This window comes from Aythya ferina, assembly GCF_964211825.1.
Source record: "Aythya ferina genome assembly, chromosome: 5".
In the NCBI taxonomy this organism is placed as follows: domain Eukaryota; kingdom Metazoa; phylum Chordata; class Aves; order Anseriformes; family Anatidae; genus Aythya; species Aythya ferina.
Window position 1 is genome coordinate 32,617,251 of NC_140301.1, and position 19,722 is coordinate 32,636,972.

The window sequence follows — 19,722 nt, forward strand, 5'->3', positions numbered from 1 at the left end:
GCCAGGCTGGAGCGGGGGCTTGGGGTAGGTGCTGTGTGTTTTTGGGGATGGGCCCAGGGCTCTCTGCCCTGTGCGGGTCGTGTCCCGGACACCCAGCTGCAAACCGGCCTCGGGCAGGTCCTGGTGGCTCAGGAGGTGGGCACAAATCGCAGAGTTGTTCGTTTTGGGGGTGGAGGCAATATAGAAGTATTTCTCGCTGCTGTGTTTGTCCTTTGTAAATAGAGTGCATGGAACGATTAGATGCAGTCTTTTCTTTAGTTTCCTGTTGGATCCCCTCCAACCATTACCCACCTTCCCGTTCCACATAACAGGGTGGAACACACGGTCTGCGGTGGGTGCTCCCTGTGCCTGCCACGTTCACTGTGGGTGCCATCGACTGCGTGGCTGCCACGTCTGGCCTCCCATGCCGTATGTCGCATGCCCTTCTCCCCTGCCCTGCACGATGGGCTCTGATTTACCTTGGATGACCCCTCACAAGGTCAATCTTAACAGAGCCTAAAGCTCCTTAATTTTCCTCTCCCACTCTCTCAATTTGTGCTTTGCTTGGTCACCTTCCCTATCTTATTCAGGCTCACAGGTATGGGGGCAACTCTGAGTCCTCCCAGCCCTCCACACCGCATACCCACGCAGTTACGTATTTGTGTTTTTTCAATCAAATTAAACCAGTTTCATCAGTGCATTCAGTCAGTCCTCTGCATCCCATTGCATCAAGTGTATATTTTTCATATTTAGTTCTGATTTTTTTTCCTGCTTACATCAAGGCAATTTAGCAAAGCACCGAGTACATAGTTAATAAAAGTATTGAAATGTTTGGCTGTAGCTGCATTGCCTTTATCAGGCAAAAGCACAAACAGTGACAGACAAATCAGAGCCTAAAAGATAAAGTGAAGAAGCTCTTGCTAGGTTCTGTTCTTAGTGATAACAGTAAAAAAAAAGTCTTGCCTCTTCAACTTTCCCAAGGATTTGAATTTTATCCATCTGAAAAATGAGCCAGAGTATACACCAGTCTTCCAAGTGAAGCAACAAATATCTGATCTGTTAGTACAGCTAAGGAAAATTGCATAAAGAAATAAAAAATACACTACTGGGAAGTGACTGCATGCTTGCTGACTAAGGGAGAAAAATAGCTCTTTTCCATTGCAGTGCATTCTTAATGGTATTTCTAAAAGACTCTGCTGCATAGCCAGCCCACATCTGCAGTCTAGAGCCAATGCCTAAAGCTAAAACCCTTAGGGACCTGATTCAGAACCCACGCCAGTTGAACGCTACAGGTTTCTGCTCCCTTCAGTGCTGCTACACCCAGATCAATTAGGTATGAGGTCAGAAACTCCTTTTGAAGTCAAGTCCCTGATTTTCTTGTGTAAAGACTTCGGGATATTGCTCTATCATTAGGAGCACCGCCTGAGGAAAGACTATTTTTGAAATTGTGGCATATGCAGCAAGACTTTAAGAATTTTATTGGTTTCAAGCTTTCATCTTTGCTGGGGCTGAGAAGAAGAGGTATCTTGCAGATGGTGGAGATGTGGCTATGTGAGTAAAGCACATACATGTAGGAGCTAAGGAGAGCAGGTGGATGCTAAGGAGAAGATTTAGTTTCTGTTAGTGTTGGAGCTTGCATTTGTAAGGCACGGAGAACAGCCTGCCAAACTAAACCACAGGAATGCTCAAATAGGTATGAGGGAGGACGTGGCGCAGCAATGGAGTTAACTGTTAAGGAAGAAGATGTAGGTTCAGGAGAGAAACAAAAGGAGATGGGAAAAAAAGGAACAGACTTCAGTTTAAAAGTGACAAAGGGAAAAATGAATGGAAGATAATGGTCGTAGTCTGTTAATTATCAAAAAAAAAAATATATGTAAAATTCTCCCTGCCGTTAAGCAATTGTTATTATTTTGGCTTGGTAACCTTTAGGAAGGAGGAAAAGCCAGCTGTAGCTTTACTTGTTGCATCCTGAAACTGTTTTTCCTAGGTTGCAGGAAAACGAAGGCCTAGTTTCTCTTCAGCAGTGTGTGCTGTGCTTCCCCAGAGCACTTCTCCATGTTAGTGCCAGGTGACTAACAGAGTGCCAGAGCTGCCTGTTTTTCAGGATAACAATGAATCACCACAGAGCCGGAGTAACCAACAACAGGGCTGGCATGACACATAGCAGTGGATTGAAACCGTCATTAGCTTCATCTTGCATTTCGGGCTGTTATTTGATTTAATATGCTGAGGACACGCACTGGGTTTTCCCAAAAGTTGTTCTATTCAGAAAGTACTGACTGGGGACAGGAGGACTGCTGCTTTGTTTTCAAATACCACATCTTCCTCCATCAGCCTGGCACCGCTTTCCTCTCTCTCCAATGAGCAGATGAGATTCTAAAAAACAAGTATGTCTCTTTTCCGTGAGGCTTCAGTAAATATTACAGCTATTGTGGTTGGAGGTGAAGTTCAAACAATGCCACAAACATTTTCAAGTGATGTAAATCAATACTATTCCTCTGATATGCACATTGCCATATTGATGTGCATCACCATTATTTCTTTGTTGAATCCAATTCTTACAGCATTTACAGGCCTTCAGATAGGAACATATCACGTATCAATACACAGATGTCCTTATTTCAAACACATGCAAATACAGAAGTGGCATTGTCAGAGCTTCCAGACAAGAGCTTGGGGATCAGGAACGATGCATGGAAGAGTAGGCAGTGGCATGTTTGGATGTTTGCTGCATCTGAAGGGAATGCACTTTCATTGCTAACTGCTTTTACTCTTGGGGGTAAATGCAGTCCTGAGCAAAAAGAACAAATGGCAAAGGACTTACCAGTACTTTAAAGAGAACAACCCTAAACTCTGAGAGATACAGTAATAAAGAGACACCAGGCTAAAAAATAGAAGTCTCTGTATACAGGACAATGAAGAAATTGTATACAAAGGACCTGTACAGGTGATAAACAAGGCAGTGAAACAAATCTCCATGTTTAGATGGTTTGCATATCAACAGTAAGAAAAGTTTAGCAGTCTGGAGGATTCTTCTGATGGACAGAACTTCAGCTGCTGCTGCTGGTCCACTTCACCACTGTGGCTGATTCAGTTCTGACCATTATCAGTTGTAATGGTTGTTTTTGCAGTGTGCCCAATTCATATCCTAAAGATTACTGGTAGGAATGGGTTTTAAGTCATGACAGACTTGATTAGTATTTGAACTAGTTACATGTGGGGAAAAAAGAAAAAAGTAATCCATTGATCCAAAGAGCATTTTCCTGTGCTGTCAGTTCCCAGTGGCCTGGTAGTTTACTGAGAAGTCCTCTGATGAAAACCCCGTATCATCGTTTTGGCTTTTTGGTCTTATATACAGAAGTGATCTTCTGCAGTATGGTTTTTGCCAACTTGCCCTTTCATTCTCACTTTGAGTGTGTGTAAATGGGAATGGGACTATTTTACATCATGGGGTTTATCCTGGTGACTGAGGGAGGAAGAGAAAGAAGGGAGCTGTTGTTCAAATTGAATTGGCACAGAAGTACATGAGCATTAGATGGACATGAGTAGCACAGTCTAGATGTTGACAAGAACATCCTAACCTTTGGAGCAGCAAATTTTTTATATTGCACCCTTACTTCCACTTTTGAACCAGCAACAGCAAAGGAACCACTTTATCTGGGTTTAACTGCAACAGAGCTCATGCGATGTCTATCAATTGTACCTATTACCTCCTGTACCTTTCCATCCAATGCATTTGAAGAACATAAAGTTTCCAGTTCAGGAGCATCGCATGAAATAGCCTGAGTATAGCTTCAGTTGGTTAGAACCCAGCTCCACTTTGAGCTTGTGGGCAGTTTTGACCCTGCTGGCAGGGGCTGGCCTCGGTGGCTCTGGTCATCCTGCCTCTGTCACATTCCTTATTGCTGACTGATTGCTGAGGTTCCCCAGCGCTGGTCCATAAAGAATTTCTCCATAAGGAATCAGAACTTCAGTTTCAGACTGGATTTTATCTTGGTTAAAGGCAGACATAGTACGCAGAGACTGAGGAGACAGTGTGGAGGATTGTTGCAGGAGCTTAGAGAATTTTTTAGATTAAAAACTCAGTAAGAAGCCTTCTAGTCAAATAAAAAAATGGATCAAGAAAGAACTGAGACTCCAAGCAGTGATATAAGCATCAAGATGGCTTAGATGCAAACCAATAACAAACAGGATGGTGATTGTTATGACTGTTAAAAATAAATAAATAATAATCCATATCTGAAACAAAAGCGCAGATCTAAGAGCTCCTGTGCTCGTGTCAAGGGAGGTGAAAGAACAGACGCAGCAAGAGTTCATAAGTAAGGAATGTAAATATATCAAAATGGGGCAGGCACCACATGACTGGAAAACAGAAAGTAGTGCCCATATTTGAGACATGAAAAATGAAACGCAACATAGAAAATGAAAGACAATGCATTTGAAGAACAGAAAGTTTCCGTCATGACAGGAAATAGCCCGAGTACAGCTTCAGTCAGTTGGAACCAAGCTCCAGAATTTTTGGAGATTTGTGGTGTCAGAAAAGCTTCATTAGTTTACAGTGATGAAGTTTTGACCTGACTTGCTTGCAGCTGTTCTTGCCCACATCATCACAGGGTGTCCATAACAAACACTGTTTGCATTGTTTATTTGAGGCCTAGATGTTATAGATTCCTTTCTGCTAAAGCCTAGACACTGCTAGCAAGAGGATGACCACAAATCCTCCAGCAGGCCCAAACTTAGCGTCAGGAAGCATCCGACTGATGTACTAACAGCAAAGCAAGAGTTGCAGAACATATGCAGACCCTGAAGCACCACCTCACCTGCTTGAGAAACCCCAAACCAGATGGTGTTAGAGTATTGTCTGGAGTTTAGAAGGGAGGGGTGGGGAGCGGGCTGAAATTCACATCCTACTTGTCAGCAAAGAAGTGAGCTACAACAAGGTCTGCAACCAAACTTTAAGAAAGGACCAGAACCAGCTGGATTGCTTTCTGAAGATGGGGAACAGCAGGTTCCCAAAAGTAATGACAGCGCAAGAAGCTTCATAGGGGTGAAGTTTGGAATAGGACCACGCAGCACAAACAGGAACCACCTCCTCCCTCTGCCAGCCAGCTCGGAGAGCCCAGTGTGCACTACTGCAGGGCGAGTGGCCAGCTCCCCAGCAGCACTGCTGCTCCTTGCTGTGGCCAAGGGCAGGGCGTTGCACCTGCAGCTGTTACTAATAGTCTTCATCTGAGAAAGAAAGGGGCTCCAGCTACTGCTCAACTCATCCAAATCCTTAACAAGGCAAAAAGGAGGCTAGTGGTGGTTATGTTTAGGTTCTTGGTTGCTCTAGGGCAGGAAGATGTGTATGCTGGCCTTCCACTCAAAGCAATTAATCGGCCACTCGCCGTGTGGGATCTGTGTGGAGAAAAAAAGGTGAGCAGCTATGTTGATAGGAAGCTCCTTCTTCATTGGGTTCTTCCTCTATTACAGTTTTCATTATGTATAAGTATATCTCACATTGCATTTCACTGTTTTGAATGTTTAAGTGTTGCTGTGAGTGAAGGAGCTACCAAACGTGATGCCTAATGCAGAGGAAAACAAAATGTTTCATGCTGTTATATAAGAAAATGTGATTTATTTTTTCCTGAAATTGCTAAAAAGTCTGGTTGCTGTCATCTAAGAAATCACCCTGAGAGGTAGATCATACCAAGCAGATCCTTTTGCTAGTGACAAATATTGGCAGACTTTGCTTTAAACATGGCTATGCTGGGAAAGAAAAAAAAAAAAAAATGTTTGTTAAGACTATGTCTCTGCCTGAGGAGAACTTTGATTCCTGGAGAGAGTTCCTCTAGCAAGCAGCTGAAAATCTGTGTATTTATATTGCAGTACCTCTGGTACTAAGGTACTGTAGTATTGGTACTGAGGTACTGTAGTACCTCTGGTATTGAGAACTGCTTTGATACTTAAAAATAGCTGTAGATGTGTTGTATGTGAGCCAATGTGTTTGGTTTTCTGGTACTAATAGGAGAGATTCTGGCTTAAGAGTAACTCTACTCATTTTGTGATTTTTGAAATCATGTCCACTTAAGCTGGTTAGTTAGTTCTCGGCCGTCTCAAAATAAAAGCCTGCTTTCTTCTCCCTGTAGTTTGATAACCTAGGTATGCCATTTCCCTTGCTAAGCCTTGCCATGATTAGTTCAGCAGACCTGAATATCTGTCCTTTACTAATTACTCAAGATGAGGAGCAGAACACACTAATGATCACCACCTTATAGCACAATGATATTTATTTAGAACAAAATGTTATGGAAAAAAACACTTAATAAGCCAAGAAATGACTTGCACACCTGCTAAGCGATGCCTGTCTGCCTTGTGGTGCCCTGGCAAATATGATAAGCAAGTTCTGCCAGCTCTTTAATTCAGAGAGAGCATCTGTGTGTCAGATCAGGCTGTCTCTGTGTGAGGCCCCAGAAGACAAAGCCGAGTGCCAGGACAGCAGGCAGGGAGGACTTGCATGTGCACAGGTTCTGCGGAAACACTCATTCAGCCGGGAACACAAAGGCATGAGTAACGTGTTGCCCAGCAGCCTGTCAGCACGTCCTTTCCATGCTATGGGCCAGAGGTCTCGTCTTGAGCATCTCTCCACAGTCACAGATGCTCCCGCCTGGGTGCTGGTCAAGCTGCTCTGTGGAGCCTTATGCCTGCCACCTTCTTGTGTGTGGGGACAGCGAGAACTTGCAGGGCTGGGCAGCTGAGAGTACTCAACAGGACTCAGTGGCTGTTGGACTTTGTGTCTTGCTGGTAATGGGCACTGTGTTCCTATGCTTGACCATGCGCAAGATCAGAAGAGAAAAGCACCTGCCTGGCCAGAGCTGCTGTGTGCGGTGGCTGTGACCCCTCCATGGGTGGTCCTGGTGCCTTCCACGCTTTGCAGCCTTTGAGTTTTTGTAGCAGCATTTGAAAGCTTGGTGTTATCACTTCCATCATGTGGAACTGAATTTTTCTGGTGAAATGGAACAGCCTCTTTTTAAGAGAAGTAATGATTTTGGTGGTCTGTCACCAGACTGGCAGTGACTCTGGTTGTTTGGCTTGTAAAACAAAAACAGACATACGTGTGTTTTACTGCTTTTTATTATTTATTTTTTTCAAGTTTCCTTTCTATCCCATATGCAAAATCTGAGCCATGTGGCAGAACAGTTGTGCTGTCCTGCATGACGATGGAGACAAGGCTGGGTGGGGTGTGTTATGTCAAGTCTCAGGCTGTGCTGGTAACAAGAAGCAGATAGGAAGGAAGAACCATAGTGCCCAGGCTTTAGGCACTGGCTGCCTGGTCCAGGCTGCTGCTGTACTGGCCCTGAAGATCCCCGGGGTGAGTCAGAGCAGTAGCGTAAAGTGGGGTGAATTCCTTGTGGCTGCACTGTGCGAGGGGGTGTGATTTGGGGAACATGACTCCAGGCACGTACAAAGACCGGGAGCCGCTGGGCTGCTGCACCTTGCTGCCCGTGACTCATGCTGCTGTCTGTGGGAAGGGCAGCCTCCGACTGCGTGGATGCAGCAGCTGGGCTTACCGTGCTCATCAGCATTTCTGCCCTAGCTTTGTGTCATCAAGACCGCACCTGGAGGCACCAGGCAGAAGCAAGAAGTCACTGCCCAGAGGCTGCATCCTTTGCTTCTCTTCCCTGGATGTGATGAGGCGCAGGTGCATTTTGCACGAAATTCTGGCTGTGTTGCTCTGCTGTGGTTGAGTGCCTGAACAAGCTGGGCTCTTGGGGCACTGTGCAGCCAGTCCATGAATTGCCTGCAGCTTCCCTGCTTCCAGCGCAAACATGAGGTGAAAAGGCTGCCGCCAGCCTTTAGATCAAATGCACAGTAAGAGGAGATTTTGCAAGGTGCAGAGATGTTCCAGGTGTGCTTCCTCACCGCGTGTGGGCAGTGGTAACAGCACAGTGCTGTGGTCCTTGGTCTTAACTGGGAGGCAACAGGAAAGTGACTCACGTGGCATTGCATCCACTTCTGTGCAGGGGACACAGTGACTCGAGGGACGGGTGCAGGGCCACACAGTAGCTGTCAGATGGACTGCAAAACGATGCAGGCTGGCAGCGCCTGAGCTCTTGTCTGGTTAAGATCACTTGCGAAGGCATTTGAGCTACGCTTTAGAGTTCCTCAGCTGTCCATGACCTGTTGGCATCAGCAGAGAAAGCCCTGCTCCATCGAGAGCTGTCATCGAGAGCCTGTGTTATAATTTGCGTGTCCTAAACTAGCACCCGGTGTTGGCAGAACAAGATGATTCCTGTTGCCCTGTTCTTGTGTCTGCTTGGGTAGCTCCTCTGTGTGTGTAGCTGCAGCGGCACCTGAACTTGTTCGTGCACTCGCTGACCATGTCCTGATGTTTCTCTCTTGGCTGACTCTGACCTATCTGTATGCCCTATGAGATTGTTTTTCCCCTGTCTGCTCTGGTTCTGCTATCGATCCTGACCTGGCACCAACCTTCCCCAGCTCCGCTGTGACATCATTCCGTTGTGGATTTTAACTCTTCTCCTGTTTCTAGCTTTGTTACATCTCAGCCCCTGCTACATGCTGAGCTTTTAGGAACTGACCTAAGAGCACAAGCTAAATAGGAACTGACCTAAGAGCACACGCTAAACTTAGCCATGCTGAATCCAATAACTCCATGTATCTATACCAAGGCCAAAGTTTTCCTTGTGACTCCAGCTCCCCCCGCCTCCCCCAGTATCACCTCTCAGCAGCTCTTTGATAGCTTGAGGTGCTGTGAAAACTTTCCAATGCCAAATATGCTGTCTAGTTGTTTATATTTGTGCATGGTGGCAGTGAAAAAGCCACCAGCTCAGAATGGAAGCGCAGTTGCTTTGGCTGGAGTAAAGGATAGTGTAAAGCTATAGTTATCTGGGGCCGTTGTGGCCCTGAAAAATGATGAGACTTCTTGGGGAGAGGTGGAGAAGTGAGGTTGAGGTGGCTTACTTACTTTTTTACAAATAATCAAATTAATCTGATCTGCACTCCACCTGCATCCTTGTACCTCACCCGTAGCACTCATCTGCCAGAGACACCCAGCTGGCTGTGACAGTGCCAAATGAAGTGTGGCATAGTTTGGGGGCAATCTGTATCGAGGTTTTACCAGGGCACCCTCCCTGCTACTGGCCAGCATGAGCTCTGGCAGTGAGCTGTACAGTACGGGCTGCGGGGAGTCTTCCCCTAGAGCTGCGTATGCCCTGGTCGCACAAATGCTAGAGGCTGGTGACTGGTGTGTCAGTGGAATATCGAAGTCATAACCCAAGTGATTGGTACATGATGTAATGATTAAACTGGAATGCTGCACTCACGCAGAGGCCTCGTCACCAGCTGTTTACTAATGCTGGTGCTACACATAGCCCGAGGTTACATCAGGCTAGGGAGAGCACAGCCAGATTTTTGTGAGGTGGGAATAACTAGACTGGTGCCAGGACAACAGCTGACAGTCAGCTTTTTTTGATAGGTATTTTCTTCCTCTTATTTCATGGAAAAGCCCTGAAACGTTCCCACGATGGTGGCATCGGTATAAGATTTCACAACTCACTGCTAACATGTGTACTTTAGGCCTTCGAAGATGTGTGAAATCCACCCTGGTACAGGCTGCAGTATCGAGGAAAGACTCTCTGTCCTCTTGTGTGTGTGTATCAGGTAGAAACCAATCCTTTGACTCCACCTCACCTGTAAGAAAATAAATAAGCTCTAACCCCATAGTCCCCAGCCCATTATAACAAAATTGCTGTAAAACTGTGTGTGTTCCAGCTTCTGATGAACGTGCACCTGCTCTCTGCAGGGCTGGGAGGTGCAGAGCCCCTTCTTTTGTGGGATACACACATGTCGTGCTGCACTATACTGGGAGCTTTCCCATATATTTTAGTCTTGTCTCCAGTAGAACTGCCACTTCAGAAGATCTGTGCCAGCTAAAACAAGAGGGCTGTTGCCTTATCACCCTTTAAGAGGCTAATAACTCTTCAGGATAATATTTTTGTTTTTCTTCCTTTTAACTCACCCTCTAATCTCACAGAATCCACTCCTATAGTGCTTGGCTGCAACCTGCTAAGACCCCAGCAAGCTTGCAATGTGAGCTGGAGCCCATGGGCACTGTCTGGGGAAGAGGGGCTTAAAGCAGAGGTGGATGAGGGGGAAGAAGCCAGTTGTATCCTGCTCTCTGTGTTGTTGGTTGGTCGAAGCTTATTCCTAAAGTCTGGTACTGGAGGCTAATGCCAACATCTGTAGCTTTATTCTAAATTCCACTGCTTCAAACAGCAAAGTACAGTCAGTCACGGTGCTGCCCAGTTGTCAGCTGACATCTCTGTGTGTAATGTTATGATCAGACCACGTTCTGTTTGCACAAGAAATAAGGATCTTTGCAAAGCAGGACTGGATCAAAATTAGCAGAGGATCCTGTGTGAAGACTGTTGAGTTAAAAATGTGTTTAAATACCTTGATGCTGCATTTAATCATGTGCTTAAGATTAAGCAGTTAGTAATTCCTTTAATTTGAGTGTGAGTTTGTGCATAACAGATGCCTTCAGAGTCAAAGGTATGAAGGATCCCTAGAAATCTGCCCGTGTCTTTTCTCTTCAATCCTGGAGAAGGCTGAGGGAATCAGGCTGTTGTCCAGGAACTGTTTAATAACTCATCTCTAGTTGAATTATTGGCCACCTGTTCCTCGCCTGTCCCCCACTTCATTACCTCCTGTGCTGAAATCGGAGCCTATGCTATGAGATCTCCTCGTACTGATGCTGTGGGATTCTCTGCTAGATCCAGCTGGTGGGGAAGCTTCCCACACATGGTCTGCTTCTTTCACTGCCCCTCCAGACCTGCTGGCAGAACTGTGTAGTACACATTTTAGCTTAAATGAGCAGGGTACACAAACTGCTATGCAACAGGTTAAGCTAATATCTGCTGGCACAGCAGCTTGAGTGCACATCCACTTCCCAGTATTCTTCTTTCCCTTTAGCTCTCATTAAACAGGCTTTCCAAGTTTGCATTGCCATATTATGCAAAGCAGCACAGCAGAGCCCTTGGATTTCTTAGCTGCTGGATTTCCATGGGTGAGCAGACAGCTTTTGCTTGTGAATGAGTAAATTGTGGATGGATAACTGCATAGGCAGGTTAAGTGCAAGGATTGAGATTTCACTGCAGTGTGATGGATTGGCCTGCAATGGGGATGGATGTAGCTGAGGAGGGCTCTTTTCACCTAATGCAAAGCCTAAGGGCTGCGTTTCTTGCAGTCAAGCAGTATAAATAAGAGAAAATCTAAGCCAAGAACAGTTTCTCTTCCTCCCTTCAAGTCAGGGTGACTTGCTGTATGCTGAATGTAAATTTAATTCTGCCATGCATCTTCTTTCAAACATCAGCAGGTGTGAGCTCTTCTAATTCTTGCATGATGATGAATTCTGCACCAAAGGAGAGTCAAAAACAGGCTCTATAGCAACCTCTGTGAAACCTCCAGCCTGAGAAATAATCCCCATCAAGCTTCAACCACTTTCCTGTATCAGAATTTGCCTGTTTTCTTTGAGCTATTTTTGGCTGTTCTTTAGAATGCATGTGGCAGAGGGTGATTATGAGAACAATTAAAATGAGTTAAAAGGTGCTGTGCTGGCGATTATGGAAGAAAGGTGTCACGGTGTGGGTGTGTAATAGCTAGCATGCTTTGCATATTGCTCATGCTGGAATGCACGGTGAGGCGAGAGGACCCAGTCCCTGAGCAGAGAGGTCACTGTGGCATGTCATGGTATTGGTGAGATAAGTAGCAAAGGTTGCATCAGGTTGCTAAGCACTACCAGTAAAGAACATGTAAAGAGCCCTAAAGCAGGAGAAATCCATGGGGGAAGGCCAGCTGGGGGCTACATGTGCCTTTTCCCAGAAGAAATTGGATGAAAATGGTTACAAGCTGAATCCCCCAGCTTTTCCGTGGTGTCTGCTGGACACCTGGTGCACTGGACTTAAAACCAAATCACTTCATACTGTGTGACCAGGTTAGTCAAGAAACAGCCGTAAATGGGGAAACCGAGAAACAATGGAAAGACAGAAAACAGCATTCAGCTCTGAGTATGACCCTTTAAATTGAAAAAGAAAAAATAAAAAAGTCTGGCATAGATTTCTTAAGTGAGGGAACTGGGGAACAACACCATTTGAGAGCGTTATTAGTTGTTTGTGAATTTTTATGGATAAATCTCTCTCCTGGTATGTTACCTCTGTATGACAGAAACACTTAGATGCTGTTAATTGTCAAATGTTGCATCTATGGATCCTCTTAACAGCTCTGGGCAGGCAGATTGTTCCTCCTCCCAAGCAGTTTATTTATTATCAGTTCTTTTCCACTCTGCTCATTCTCATTCACTTCTGAGGGCGTTAAGCAGAACTACTGCCCTCTCAGCAAGCTCTAATCTGTGTGTGGAGAGATGATGTGAAAGAGGTATGCTGATAACCAGGACACTTGAAATGATCTTGAGATGATTTTATGCCTTCAACAGACCACAAATACCATGGAACCATAGCCTTGACCTTGCTGTATCCGTTGCCTCTAACCTGTGCACGCTTCCTGCCTGAGCAGGCTCGGGCATTGCATCAGTATCCTCTGGTAATGTGCAGAACTCTTTTTACACTGGCTAATTGAGCCTAACTCATTGAGGCAGGTGAGTAAGGACTAACTATCCCTCTCAGAGGTGGGTGAGTAAGTATTAGCCCACTTTACACCTGGGAAGAGCAGAGGAGGGAAAGTGGCTTGCCCAAAGCTAAGTGGGAGCTGGTGTGAGTGATATCAGAGCACCCTGCTCGTCTGCACCCAGGCCATGTGCATGAGGGGCTGGAGCTTCATCCAGCACCTGCCTTCCCCTGCCATGGTAGGAGGGACTGGGAGGCCACCAGCTGCTTAGGTGCATTCGTGCTGCTGCTTGGACCTCTCCTTATAATGGCACTGTTGGGAGAAGGAAGAAACATGAGAGTTACGTGTCAGGTTCCACTAAACCACCCTTTTCTCATGCTCCATGCACTAAAGTAAAGGTTCAAATGAACCTTTCAAGAGATATCACTCTTCTTATTTTGAAGATAACAGTGTATTTTGTCTAGATCTGGCCCAGTAGACATACCACAGGTGTCTAATCATGGGGAGACTGAAGAAATTGTAAAGTTCTTTATGGAACAAGGGAGATAAATTAAGTGTTGAGATATCCATCCGGGATTAGATTTCATATTGCTCACTGGGTGTGAGGTACCATGGTGGGTGATGTATCGAGAGAGGCATGGGGGCGCAGGCTCAGACACCAGCCGTGCTGCCAAGCAGAGTAGCAGCACTAGTGACACGGTGGCAACAGGCACACGTTGGCCTGCTGAGCGCTGGCAGGAGGACAGCCCGGGTAGTCCGATGGCAAGAGGGATGCTGGCCTCGTTTCAATAGCTCGGTCTGGCTGCATCAGTGCCCTGGTTGGTATTTCCTTCCTTCTTCTCTAGAGAAAAGACAAGATAATTTGAAGCTCAAAGCCAAGACTTTGCCCTCTGGAGGGGTTCCAGGGCTGCAGATGGACTGGGCTCTTTGCAGTGCTGCTGGAAAGCAATCGCATTTGTAGTTCAGGGGAAGGGGAAAGGAGGAGGGAGAGTCACTGATCTGACAGCAGGGATAAGAAGGTAGCTCATTAGCACATCATCCTTTCTGCACCCTTCTGTGTGGGAGCAGATCTCCATATGATGACATTCAGAGTCTGGCAGGAATATCAATCTGAGCTAGCAGGAATTTCTCCACAAGTAAGTGCGAGGGGGTACGTCTGAAGAGATGGAAAGTGAGCTCCTCAGTGGTCCGAAGAGCAGGTTCATCCCTCGTAGTTCTTCTCAGACTTCACCATCAGCTGCTGGCCTGGAATGTGGAGAGGAAGCATGGAGCTAATGAGGTATTTGTTGATAAAAAGTCAAATAAAATGCCCACAGGATGTATAGCACTGTGGTGAGGCTCCTTAAGGAAAAGGGATCAGCTCTGGCAGCCTGTTTTTGGAACAGCCAAAAGGAGGCTTTTCAGCGCTGCCTTCAGCTTGTGTCAGTTACAGAAACATGGGTGCATCCTGCAACGTGACAGTGACAGAAAGGTGCAGGGCAGAGCAGGGAGAAGTGTTTGCCTTCTATGGTAAGGTAGCCTCCACTGAGAGAGGGTCTCAAAGCACTGTAGAAACACCTGCTGTAACCTGTAGTGGCAACAAAACTTAATGGAGGAGAGAGAAGGTAAATTCTGCACAGAGGGCAGCTGTAGAGCCTGAACAGAAGGAGCAGGGAGAAGAGAGGGAATAGACGCTTCACCCAAGTTCCTGTGATCCTGATTCACACCCATGTAACTCTGCTGGAGTCAGTGCAAGTACACTAGTATGAAGCTGGCTTTGTATCTTGGTTAGCAAAATATAAAGGATGACATCCCCCATTCTTCTGGGAAATGGCTGACCTCTGCAGATCTTGGGTGGGGAGTACCTTATCCTGTGGTGTCCTGTGTGGTTGCACAGTGGTGCCTTGAATGCCTTTGCCTTTCTGGAGAATGACCTGGCACCTGTCCTTGCAGGCAGCACTTTGTAATGCCTCAGTGCATTCCCCATTGCGGTACAGACTTATTATTTACTGAGTCACTTGTGACCTTGCTGTTGCAGTCCCACAGCTAAGCAAAGCTCTTTTTTTTTTTTTTTTTTTTTTTTTTTTAAAGGCACTTTGGGCAGCTATCTTCAACCCATGGCCTTGCAATGATGCACCTATATACTCAAACTATTAGTAAGCTATCCTTGTGGCCACAAAACTTGCTCATACTAACAGTGCGTGCCTGTGGCCATGCAGCACAGGGCATTTGACTTTGTCCATTCCCCATTTGCTCCATTCCCCATTAATGGGATTGCACCATGGCAGAGGACTACATTTTCAGTTCCAAGAGACCCCACAGCTCTGCTCAATTAAGGTGCCTCTCATAAGAGGCAATCATCTCTGCCACCTACCCTAAGCCTCCACAGCCTCAGTGCTGTAGCCACAGGCTGTGACCACTCTGTAGGCTTCTACCAGCTCTACAGGGTAGGCCAGAGATGCTGTTTTTCTGGTGCTTGAGGGGCTGCAAGACTCTATGTGCATGTGTGAGGCTTATGGATCTGCTGCAAATACTTTCTGTTCTTTCCCACTGCTCCCCTTGCCCTCCAGCACAGATGAAGCTACTTGGCTATCCAGAGATAAAATCTGCATGTGGTAACTGGTGCATGATGAAAAGCTCCTTCAGCACTGGAGCTCTCACCCACTCCCACATGCTGCCAGTTTGGATTTGCATGGTATGATCTGTTCCTTTCCAGCCTGTTCTCAGCAACATGCCCCACAGTAGCATGCGGTGGGACAGTCCACAATAAAGTTAATAATCAGAACATACCCTGCTACCATTGCCCGCTCAGATTTCCAACAACAATGCACAAATGGGGTAGCCATAAAGCTTTGTATTGCTCTGGGATCACTGATAGCAACACAGACTTATTTCCAGATGTTTTAGTAAGAAAACAGCTAATTAAAAACATGCATGTACCATGTTCATTTAGTGTCAGCTTGGGAAATCAGCTTTTTTATTCCTTTTTTTTTTTTTTTTTTTTTTTTCCATTATTGTTATTATTGTGGTAGAACAGTTACAGCCACTCTGTCTTCATTCTGGAGTTCAGGATGTCCAGGGTCTTTCCTGTGCGGTGTGTTGTGGCTCAGAAGCACCTGAGGATTGTGAAAGCCACAGCAAAGGACAGTTCCTTCCTCAAATAGTTTACAGTCCATTTAGACAAGACAGGCAAAAGGTGAAGGCACAGAGTAGGTTTTTGTTGTTGTGTTTTTTGTTTTCTTTTTTCCTACTGTAGGTGAGATGTGAGGAAATAAAGTGCCAGCCAGATTCAGTGCACTGGCACTCTGCTAAGCTTCATCTCCTCAAGCTTGCAGCAGCACCTTGACCACTGAGCTGTTCTGAGCAATCCCACGTGCAGGCTGACCTTTGGCAGCGACAGGCTCACTGGCTTTCTGCGGATGGATAACCAAGCAGCAGTCAGATACTTTTGTACCATGCAGAAGTGAAGTCGCAGGAGCAGAAGCAATATCCCTTGGTCTCCCACTTGCTTTGCCATCCTATAGCATTTCTTCCCCAACAGCATCTCTCTAATCTTCCCAGGCTAAATCCTCTACTGACACATCCCCTGTTCAGTAGGTAGCTCACCCTTCACCTTGGCCTTTCAAACCACCACCTCGGCTTAGCAGTATGTAGCCTGCCTTCTTTAATGCATTTTTTGTAAACTGCGCCTTAAAGCTAACAATTATTGGCAGCAAATACCACATGACTGTATACTTATGAGGCACTTAGGTGAAAGGCCCTTATAAAGAAATCATTGCAAACCACAAGAACTGAATATGCAGCGACACTGGTGGAACGTCCAGCTGGCCTGTGAAGTGAGTCATGGGGCTGGACACAAAACCTGTCCTACTCAGGGACCTTTAGATAGCACTTTCCTGCCAGGTGCTTCGGAGCCCTCTGCAAACACAGGATTCAGACTTTCTCATGCTCTTCTGCGGCATGTTGCTTGCTATGGAGCCACCTGAATAGGTCTCTTCTTCATCCTTTCCCTGCATTAGGGTTGTTTGACCTAAGGAAGGTGGCAAGATCTGCCCCACATGTAGTGGGGCTGGCTCCTGACCTACCTGGCTGGCCATTTCGTAGTAGCGGATGAAATTGCATTTGTACTGGCTGACCTGGGCACGTGCCTCTGGAGTATATATCTGCAATAGCTATTCAGTGTTCGTATTTTAAAGGTGGTGAGATGGCACTGTAAGCTGGTAACGTGTACGGGCTGGTGCAGGCACTGTGCTGCATAGAGGATTGTCTGATCGAGCCGTGGTGGGTTGCTGCTGCAGCGAGCTGTGGCTGCAGGAGAGCCCTCGGGCCCTCTGTCCCTCCCGGTCCCCGCTCCCTCCGTCCCCGGTCCCGTCCCGCCGCGCTGCCGGGGCGCCCCCTGCCGCCCCCTGCCCTGCCCGGCACCGCGGCCCAGCCACCGGCACCGGGGGGCTCAGGGCTGCAAACGGGGGTCCCGGAGGGTGATGGCCGCCATGCAGCCGCCCCCCAGCCCCATCGCCCTCGAGCACAGGCTCCAGAGGGGCGAGCGTGTGAGTGCTGTGGTAGCTGCACGCGGGGCAGCCGCAATGGAGGCGTTGTGGCCACTGCCAGCCATGTTGTGGCCATTGCCAGCCATATCGTGGCTATCGCCAGCCATGTCGTGGCCGTCCCCATCACAGCCTGGCTTCCCCGGCCATGCTGCTATGAGCAGGAGCCAGGCCTGCGGCGGCAGGGAGGTTAACGGGGATGGCGGGGCTCTGCCAAGGCCGGTGTTTATTGTGGTGTTTCTGCTTGGGAAGAAACCGGAGGGGCTCGGGGGGGGTGGGAAGCTGGTTGGGGCTTGGGAAAAACAGTTGGCACGGTTGTAATCGGTCAGGAAGCAGGACATGATGTCATGAGGTAACAAACAGGAAGCGATGATGGAAGCACAATGCGGGTGCTTTGGGCCCAAACTCAAGGAAAGCGCTCCTCCGCCGCGGGTGCCGGAGGAGGGAGCGATTCTGCCCCCGCGCACTCAAGCGCGGCTGTTTTGCTTTCCCAGATACTGTTTACACTGAGCTGCTATTTAAACAATAAGATGGGAATGGTAAACGATAATTTGCACTTCCGCAGCTGCTTTTCCCAAGGAATCTGAAAGATATGAATGAATCCTCACAACATCCTCCTGAGGCGCGTTGGCATTATTAACTCCATCTTGTATGTCAGGAGAGGGGGGCTGACTGGGGTTGAAAGGGAGATTTCTGAAGGACATGTCGGGGATGAGTGTGGATGAAAATTCAGGCGCAAGGACACATCCCACACAACCCAGTCCATCGCAGTGTCAGTTAATGGTACTGGCCTTTCCAAGAGTCACCCTCCAGAAAGCAATTTGCTCTCCCTTATTTTATCCTCCAGAGAGGAACGCTTGAAGCATCTGCCTTTCTGCATGAACCCTAGAGAAACCCTGCACTTGAACTAGAAGCTTCACGTTTGGATGTCTGCCATGAGGTGAAGCAAATCCTGCTCCAAATGAATCCGCATCAGCTGAAGATGCCAGGCTGTGGAACAATTGCATATGAAAAAATGTATATCTGATGTAAGGACTCCTTACCCATGTTAACTGTCTCAGTGTAAAAGGATCTTTTTGTAATTAAAAGTACAAGGGAATATCTACCTCTTTCTGGGATGTAAGTGAACATCTCCAGAAACTGTCCTGCAGTGTAATTGCATATAACGTTTTGGAGAGTTTTAAAACCTCCTCTAAAGCAACTTGTGACAAAAATTAAATACCATTACATTACATACAGTGAAAATCACTGAGGGATTTTATCACTAGGGAGCAGGTCTGCAGGAAGAAAAGAGCTGCTGTGATATGAGGAGATGTGGGAGTAGGAGAAGCTATTGATGGAGAACTAGCACCAGGACCTGGCATCTGAATTGAAGGAGGTGTTTTAGAGCATACCTATTTCTTTTGTAGTTATCACGCTTTTATTCCTTTTTTTTTTTTCCCCTCCAAATACATTTTGTTCAGATTCTCTTGTGTTTCTTCACTGACAGTTTTCCAGAGAACAAATGAGCACAAACAAAAATGCTTTGGCAATGCTTTGGTGTTTTTTGCCAAGCCGAAAATGTAAGGCAAATATTAAACGGTGTCAATAGAAAATTAATTTCAAAAGCATGATGATTCATTTTCCGTACCAATAGTTTCGACCTTAGCAACCCTACTCACAAACCATTCTGGGAGCCACGTGTGCAGGTACAGGGATCGTCAGAGCTCCTGCATGATGCCAGGAATGGTCAGGTCCTGTTCTGGCTGGTGTGGGCCTCTCCAGCTATAAACCTAACTCTCAACAGATCTGTTTGGATGTTAAATACAAGTTGGTTTAATTTAATTTATGAAAACAAGAATGGTGCCTCTGTGACCTAGACAGTTAGTTAAAAATGTAATCAACAAAACCGTTGTAAAGCCAGCAATAGCTCAACAAATAAGTCATAAAACACAGTTAAAAGATGCCATCACCAACAGCCTCTCCTCAAACTGCGTGTTTTCCTCATTTATCTGTGTATTTGCAAAACATGGCTGTGAACAAGGTGCTGTTTTGCAACTTGGGACTGTCCTGGGAATGATGCGGGCCTCGTGCAGAGCAGGCTGGCTGCAGGGATAGAGACAGTCTGAGCACTGTCCCCATTTCAGTCAGCAGGAGGAAAGACATGATGCTCATAGAGGAAATTTAGAAGGATTTAGCCCTTCTGTGGTGGTTCTGCACTATCCGGCTACATGTGTGAGAGGCAAGTCCATCACTAAATTTGTATTCTATAGCGTATGGAAGAGAGAAAGTCAGTGTGGGATCACCTGTGCTACGCAGGTCACGTAGCATCTAGGGGTATGTTATCTCCAGATGTGGACCACTCTACCTGCCTCAGCTCTCAGGTCTCCCCTCTCATACATATGTGTTAAGTCACAAGCCCTGAGTGACCCAGGTGGAGAGGAGGACAATGGTCTGGGAGCAGAACTCATTTTCCAGCCAACTCCCTGCCCTGCACTTTTAAACTTTACCGTGACTTCTTCCTGCCCAGGGGTGCAGTCCAGTGTCTTGGAGAGCTGCACAAAGGGTGTCACGACACAGTCCCCTGGAGACCAGCATGGTAGAAAGCACAGAAGACCTA

At 46.7% G+C, this 19,722-nt stretch overlaps 1 long non-coding RNA gene across 1 annotated transcript; it reads left to right on the plus strand.

The window, feature by feature from the left end:
- The first annotated feature begins 32 nt into the window (after positions 1 to 32).
- LOC311437736 lies at positions 33 to 18,908 on the plus strand. The gene is made up of 2 exons (XR_014693666.1): positions 33 to 5,394; positions 17,971 to 18,908. It is a non-coding gene; the product is annotated as an uncharacterized lncRNA (long non-coding RNA).
- Positions 18,909 to 19,722: the final 814 nt, after the last annotated feature.